The sequence below is a fragment of the Alosa alosa genome, chromosome 15 (assembly GCF_017589495.1).
Source record: "Alosa alosa isolate M-15738 ecotype Scorff River chromosome 15, AALO_Geno_1.1, whole genome shotgun sequence".
Lineage (NCBI taxonomy): Eukaryota > Metazoa > Chordata > Actinopteri > Clupeiformes > Clupeidae > Alosa > Alosa alosa.
In genome coordinates this window covers 31,487,963-31,495,462 of record NC_063203.1, presented here as the reverse complement: position 1 = coordinate 31,495,462, position 7,500 = coordinate 31,487,963, and the positions used below count along the sequence as shown (strand labels likewise).

Sequence of the window (7,500 nt, the reverse complement as noted above, 5' to 3'; positions counted from 1 at the left end):
CAATAGACACACAGTTGCTGATTGTTTATGTTGCTTATGCTGCTTGTTGCTGTCTTCATTTGGTGGACAGAATGCTACAATCCATAGGCTACTAAATAAAGCTTCTTCATTTGGTGGACAATATGCTGCAATCCATAGGCTACTTAACAAAGCTGTCTTCATTTGGTGGACAGTATGCTAAGGCTACTGCTTCTTCATTTGGTGGACAGTATGCTAAGGCTACTGCTTCTTCATTTGGTGGACAGTATGCTAAGGCTACTGCTTCTTCATTCGTCTTCATAAGGGTAACTGTAAGCGTAAATCAGACTCGCCGGACTTTCATTTAAAACGGTCTCGGACTGAAGTAGGAAGTAATCCACATCACAGGTGGAGACGTGGAATAAATTACTCAGATTGGATAGAATAACTAGATGTACCGCATAGCGGTACAAAATATGACCGCCGCTCAGTCCTGTACATTCGCTCGGCGAAAATAAATCACACTTCAATTTGTCTCCATATTTTACCCATCCCCACTCTTGAAACTTTTTGTATGCTTGTTTGGCATGCCTGAGTGTGTGCGCGGCTGCACAGAAAGTACCCTACTGGTGCTGAAAAGGTGAATAGGATTGTAGAATAGCCAAAGAAGATGTAGAATTGTTATAAAACCTTTAAAATCTCTAAACAATCACAAGTAGGGCAGTTCATCACAGTTCATCCATTGCAACTGGATTGATGAAAGGTCACTTACCTGTAGGCTACATTGTATTTGGGAAAAGCAAAAGGTATCAGCATAATGTTATTTATTTATTTATTTATTTTTATGTATTTATAAACAAAAACATCTCTGTCAGTTCCATGCCGTTTTCAACAGCTATCAAAACAAAGGTCATTTTTTGGATGGATGGATTTTTGTGAATGTTTCTTCTTCTACATAAGATTTTAGTCATCTTTAGTTCATGTAATATTTTTTATTGTCAATGCACAAATTAAGTAACAGTAGTCTGAAACGTTATTGTTAATGCACAAATTAAGTAACAGTAGCCTAGTCTGAAACGAAATGCTGTTTTACATCTAACCAGTGGTGCAAATAACTGACATGTCCAAATGGGCCTTGATGAAATGCGCCGCTAGACTGTTCATACACATTTTAACGGGCCAAAGTTGAAAAGCTTTTGTCCGTTATTGTTAGTGCAAATATAGGCTGATTCATGTTCCCTTGCATTGTTTAACTGAGGTCCATGGCTAGTCTGGCTTTCATCAGACCAAGCTCAATCTTTTAAGAAATCAAAAATAAATAGCGGGCAGATCAGGCTGGGTTCACCCAGCCTAGTCCATAGGCACCGATATTGTTTAATTTTCCGATTGAGATATACACGCATCTGGCTATTCTAAATGCAAAATGCATCAGGGAGTTATGACAAAACGGTAACTAACAAACTAGATCCTAATAGAAAGTTGTTAGCTTCCCTAAGCTACAGGTAGGATAATAAGGTAGGCCTATTGACAACATAAATTGTCAATAGGCTATGCTGGCGACACAAATAAAATCTCCTTTGAAACCAATGGCTTACGCCTTTACAGTATCAAGCCGGACTTAAACTGTCATATCGGGCTTAAAAGTTGTAATAACATTCACGCAGCTCCATGAGTCAAGGAAAGCCGGAATGAAGTAGCCACTTCTAAATGAGACCCACTACACAGTAGCTTAAGGTGATTTGCTAAAGCAGCCATAATGAAATGAAGGTGTCATTGTTTGGATACTTCACACACACATGCTTTTTAATTTCACAGACTACAACTACCAAGCTGTAATCAAAGCACATCGATTCCCCTCACACCCTGCACGACTTAAAACAAAATAAACAGGCATCTCAGTCTCACGCATGTATAGGCAAAACTGTATCAGACCGGTGTAACGTTGGTAAATCTTCCATTGCACAGAATGATTTTGTAGCACGCGGCAATAAATGACAGTCTAAAAGATACAAACAGTGCTGCTATACATTTGCTTGGTATAACCGCATTTATAGTTTTCTACAAATGCAATAAATCAAATGCCTCCATCACGCTAACGGTAACATTACCTAGGTCCTTATTGATATTACAAGATTAACGTACCTGCAGTAAAAACCAAGCATGTCCGATAAACATCCTTAGATTTATTTCGGCTTCAAGAAGAAATGGGAATTACACTTCATGTGAACATCGCCCTATCCTTATTAGATGTTCGCTGGCGGTAAATTACAGTCCTTGTATGAAGCGCCCATTGTTTTTTTCCAACCCACTTTTTAACTTCCAACAAAATTACGTCTCACTGCAACGATGCGCCATCTAGTGGACAAACGACTACTTCTCGCCAATACTGAAAATGCAGCCATGATGATGATGATGAATATTTATTTTGGCTTTCTTTTAATCCTACTGATTTTCATTTTTACCGGGGGGGGGGCAAATCACAAATGAGTGATTATGAGCCAGGTTGATGTGGGCCCTTGAGACCAACATACCATAAAAGATTCACAGAGAACTGTGTCTGCCCTACCCTCCTTTCGGGGGGTCCAGTCCAGCGGGGGGGCTGCAGATGAAAACGAAAAATGACGGTTCCATGCTATCCATGTGGGGTACATGCTCACCAAGTTTTGTGTACCCCCGGTCTTTCAGTGTCCCGAATCCTTTGTTGGTGTAACGCCACTAAATGTACACATAAATTATTTTATTGTAAGGCCCCCATGAACGAAAGTACACAAAACTTGGCATGCATTCAGAGGGTGTCATAATGATCCTACTCTTTTTAATTTCGCGGCAGCTTTGACCATTTTTTGCTTTTTTAATTTTTAACTAGGTGGGCTTATACATGAAATAAGTGGTAATGGGATGGGTTGACATGCCCCTTAAGACCAACATACAAAAAAAGGTGGACCTCCTAGGCCCCTACGGTTCTCGAGATATTCACAGAAAACTGTCTCCGCCACCTACAGGCCAGTTGGTGTATAGTAACATAAATTAATTTATTGTGTGGCCCCCCATGAACGGAATTCCACAAAACTTGGCGTGCATACATAGGGGTGTCATAATGATCCTACACTTCCAATTTTGTGCAGTTTTGACTATGTTAGGTCACAGATACCTTCAATTACACCACCTCATTTTGCTTTTTTTGTGTTTAACTAGGGTGCTTTTATACATGAAATGAGTGGTTATGGAATGGGTTGACATGGCCCCTTGAGATCAACATACAAAAAAAAATGGTCCTCCTAAACCCCACGGTTTTGAGATATTCACAGAAAACTGTGTCTGCCCTACCCTCCTTTCGGGGGTCCAATTCAGCGGAGGGGCTACAGATCAAACGAAAACGATGGTTCCATGCTATCCATGTGGGGTTACATGTCCACCAAGTTTCGCGGTACCCCGGGTCTTTCAGTGTCCCGGGAATCATTGACGGAAATTTGGGCATGAAAAAAAAAAAAAAAAAAAAAAAAAAAAAAAAATCTGACTAAACCTATATGATCGCCCGGCAGCTGCCGGGCGGTCATAATTAATAATATTATTCAAGTCAAATCTAAGCCTGTAACAGATCATCCTACTGTAGGCTCCATTTTGCCACGGACATCTACGTCAGCCACTCAGTCAGTTTAAAAGTTTGCTCTCCTTGATAATGAATAATCTGTTAAACGGCATATCTTTATTTCGTCTGGACTATTATGGCAAGTTGCAACTGTGTAGGCCTATATAACAGTAACACCATTTTTCATCAAAGAAACTTAATATAGAATATTAAGGTTATACTAAACCAGAAACTGACTTTCTAATAGGGTTTATATTACATTCTCTTTCGCATACTTCCAACATTTATGACGTCAGGTGGCGACAGGTCCAATTATTTTGTAGCCTATAATCACTGTTGAAGCAGAAAGAATTATGTTGCTCTATCTTGGTCAGTAATCAAGGGTCTTTGCAATAATGACCGCTGCAAAAATATAATGACAGTGGCAACGGGTTTTGAGCTATGAATCACGTCTTTCTTATCATTCTGTGAGTAGTTTGTTCCCTATCATTGAACGTGTGAGTAAGCTAGTAATATGTTTCTATGTTACAGCTGAAACTTACAAGATCTGGCAATCTGTTTGTTTTCTCAGCAGAGGCATGACACAGTAAGCAATAGTGATGCGCGGGTCAGGGTTTTTTATATATCCTAAACAGAGCCCAGCCAAAATCTCCAATAAAAGTTTGATCAACTTTGAGGGACAGCTATGACCAATGCAGGATCATCCAGACCAAACATGCCGATTTTGCTACATGCTATTCCTATTTATGTACCTGCATGCAAAATTTGAGCATCCTACATGGTTTAGTTCTTGCGCTATGGGCTTGTGAACAAAAAAAAGAGGCCGGACAAAATCGGCACCCCCCTCCCCCTGTAAAATTGGCTGTATCTTGGAAAGTATTGATCTTACACAAAAGTAATTTTACAGTGTGTCTCCTGGGTAACATAGGTACACCTGGTAATTTTTTCAGCATTTTTTGAGACCTAAGTGCGTGGGTCCTGGTTGAATTGACGTGGAATGACCCATCATCTATTTTTGTGATAGACCTTTGTATCAACTTATGTTTTATTATAACCAGTTTTGACCTTCCATTTGCTATTTATGGCCTGCAGGCCTCACTGACCTGAGCTCATGCAAGTCAGAAAGGGGAAGATTTTATTGGGGAAAGTCAGGGTTAGTGGAGGCTGGCATAGAAGCAAAGAGGGGCAGTGTGTGTGTGTGTGTGTGTGTGTGTGTGTGTGTGTGTGTGTGTGTGTGTTTTAATGTACAGAAGCACACATACAGTCCATCTGATCAGTAGGCAACAGAGTCAGTCAGAGTCATGAAGCCTCATGGAAGTCAGAATAAGTTAACAATATTTTTGAGAGAAAAGAATAGTCAATCGGTCACATTTGACCGCGAACACAGCAGGAGGGCTAATACTAACTTACTTAACTTTGCAAGTGAAAAGATGATCTAGTTACAGTCCAAACTTACTTTAAGGCATAAGTGCATATTCCATGAACACTAACCTTGGTCTCTTTGGAGTGTGCTGAAACAAACAAATTATCATTCTGTGTTGTTTCATTTCACTAAGTTCACGTCTATGTTTAATGTCTGTTCTGTTTACAACCTCGCGGTAGGAAAAATAAAAGCCCCCCCGAAACAGAGTACGAAAAGGCCAAAAGAGTAACATAAAGATTAATAGTCATATTAAAAAAGATTGAAAATCAAATCGTTACTTTAAAATCGAAAATGAAATGGAGGATATGGAGAATCCTGGCGATATTATATAGTTGGAGAATCCCGGCGATATTATATAGTTGGAGAATCCCGGCGATATTATATAGTTGGAGAATCCCGGCGATTAAATATTGTTGCATTTTCATTTTCATTTTCATTTCCTGTGTTGATGTCCCGGGAATCACCAAAACTTCAGGAAGTTGATGACTTTAAAACGTTAAAAGTGTAAAGAGAGGTTAACACGACCAGATTTAAAACGTTAAAAGTGTAAAGAGAGGTTAACGCAACAAGATTTAAAACTTTAAAAGTGTAAAGCAGGGGTCTCAAACTAAAAAGAGCTGGGGGCCAATTCTGCCAACGTCATCTGATTGGAGGGCCGGCTATTTCTGAAAATGCAATGTTCTTTTTTTCAAATACCACACAAAACTGCAAACAGAAAGTGCAAGTGTTTTTATCTAGTTTTAGACACCTGTGCTAACAACCTTAGCTTATAAATAAAATAATGATAAAATAAATATTAATACAAATTATAAAATAAATGAAAAACATAAAAACAGGTATGTGTGTGTGTTTCACACCAAATAAAAATATTTCCTCTCATAACTTTTTTAATCCTGGCAAACTAGGCATCAGGGTTAAGAAAGCAACACCATTGGATTTTTATATCAAAATTTCAAAAGGCCATGGCTTGAAAGTGGTCAGAGATAAAGTCCTACTGTAAATGTAACATTTTTTGAGTAAAACAAAAGTTTATGAAGGGGGTAAATTTACCCATCTAATTTGTCACTGGATGGCAAGCACCTCAAATTATGCACCTTTCAGTAAATACTGGATGAACATATTTAAGCAGGTTTACTTTCCTTTTTTCATATTACCCACATAACAAATTAACAGGAAAACATTACATTACATTACATTACATTACATTTGGCTGACGCTTTTTAACCAAAGCGACTAACAACATGGTAAACAGTAAATTTTAGAACAATTCTCACAATTTTAGGACAGTTTCAAAAAAACATTAGAGTACAGTAAGAATAAGTGCGTTGGTGAGTGCTGTTTTTAGCAGTTACTTGTCAGTTTAAAACGGCTGGTGAGTGCTAGGATCAGTAAGACTTGTTGTAAGTGTTGCTATGAGAGTAGATGTTCTCTAAAGAGCTGGGTCTTCAGGAGTTTTTTGAAGGTGGAAAAGGATGTCCCTGCCCTTGTAGGAACTGGCAGTGTGTTCCACCAACGAGGAACAACAGATGAGAAAAGTAAGATGTAACACCTAAGATGTAACACCTAAGATGTATACCAACACCTAAGATGTTGTGGTTTAGTAATAGATTACTACAATATAGGCCTACAATAAAGTATTCTGGTCAAACAGTTCCTATCAGCGGGTAATCTGCAGTACCCAGAAGTTCGCATCATATTGCGGGTGACTTTGTAGTTCTTTAGAGCCCCTATTTTTACTAGCCCTGCTGTCTGTACCACATCCATTACGGACACTATCATCACGATTACCACTGCAACCTCCAAGCTATGTTGGGCAGAGGGTCGAAAACAAGCATGGTATGCTTAGTGGACACCGTTGTATACGCACCTCCATTCACAGAGACGACCGTGACTATCACTGTCATAGACGATCGATCATAATCTCCAAAAGGATATTCTCCTTCAGATTTAAAATAGGTGAATAACATAGCTTACCTAAGACTTCACCACACGCGTGAGCGTTTTCAACATTTGGTGTAGGCCTGTTTCTGCTTAATTTCTGCTTCAATTTCTGCAACACTATGGCCTGCATCGCTTCAGCGTCATTACATATGCACGTCTTTGTGTTTCTCGCGTGTAATACAAGTATTTCCTGCTTTTCTGCAGCATTTTGGGGTTTGAATCAAGCTCTGGATGTCTTGCACATAGTGGAGCAGAGTAGGCCTACAAATGAGATTTGTCACCGTACCTGGATCTATCGCCTATTTTAATCAGTATCGTTGTTTGTCGCAATTAAATAGCCTCAAGGGCCGGATTACATTATTATTTTGTCATACGTCGCGGGCCGGAATTGGGCCGGGTGTTTGAGACCCCTGGTGTAAAGAGAGGTTAACGCGACCAGATTTAAAACGTTAAAAGTGTAAAGAGAGGGTAACAAGACAAAGGCATTCCCTGACTTCGTCAAATCAGCAGTTTTGGTCTTGCAGCGCTGCGCGGATCTGGCCCCCCAGTTAACTAGAATGTGCCGCGGTCTATCTGCCATGTCCATAGA

General features: G+C 39.5%; 1 protein-coding gene across 1 annotated transcript in view; it reads right to left on the bottom strand.

The window, feature by feature from the left end:
- clpb (caseinolytic mitochondrial matrix peptidase chaperone subunit B) overlaps window positions 1-7,500 on the bottom strand; it is a 44,766-nt gene that overhangs the window by 10,601 nt on the left and 26,665 nt on the right.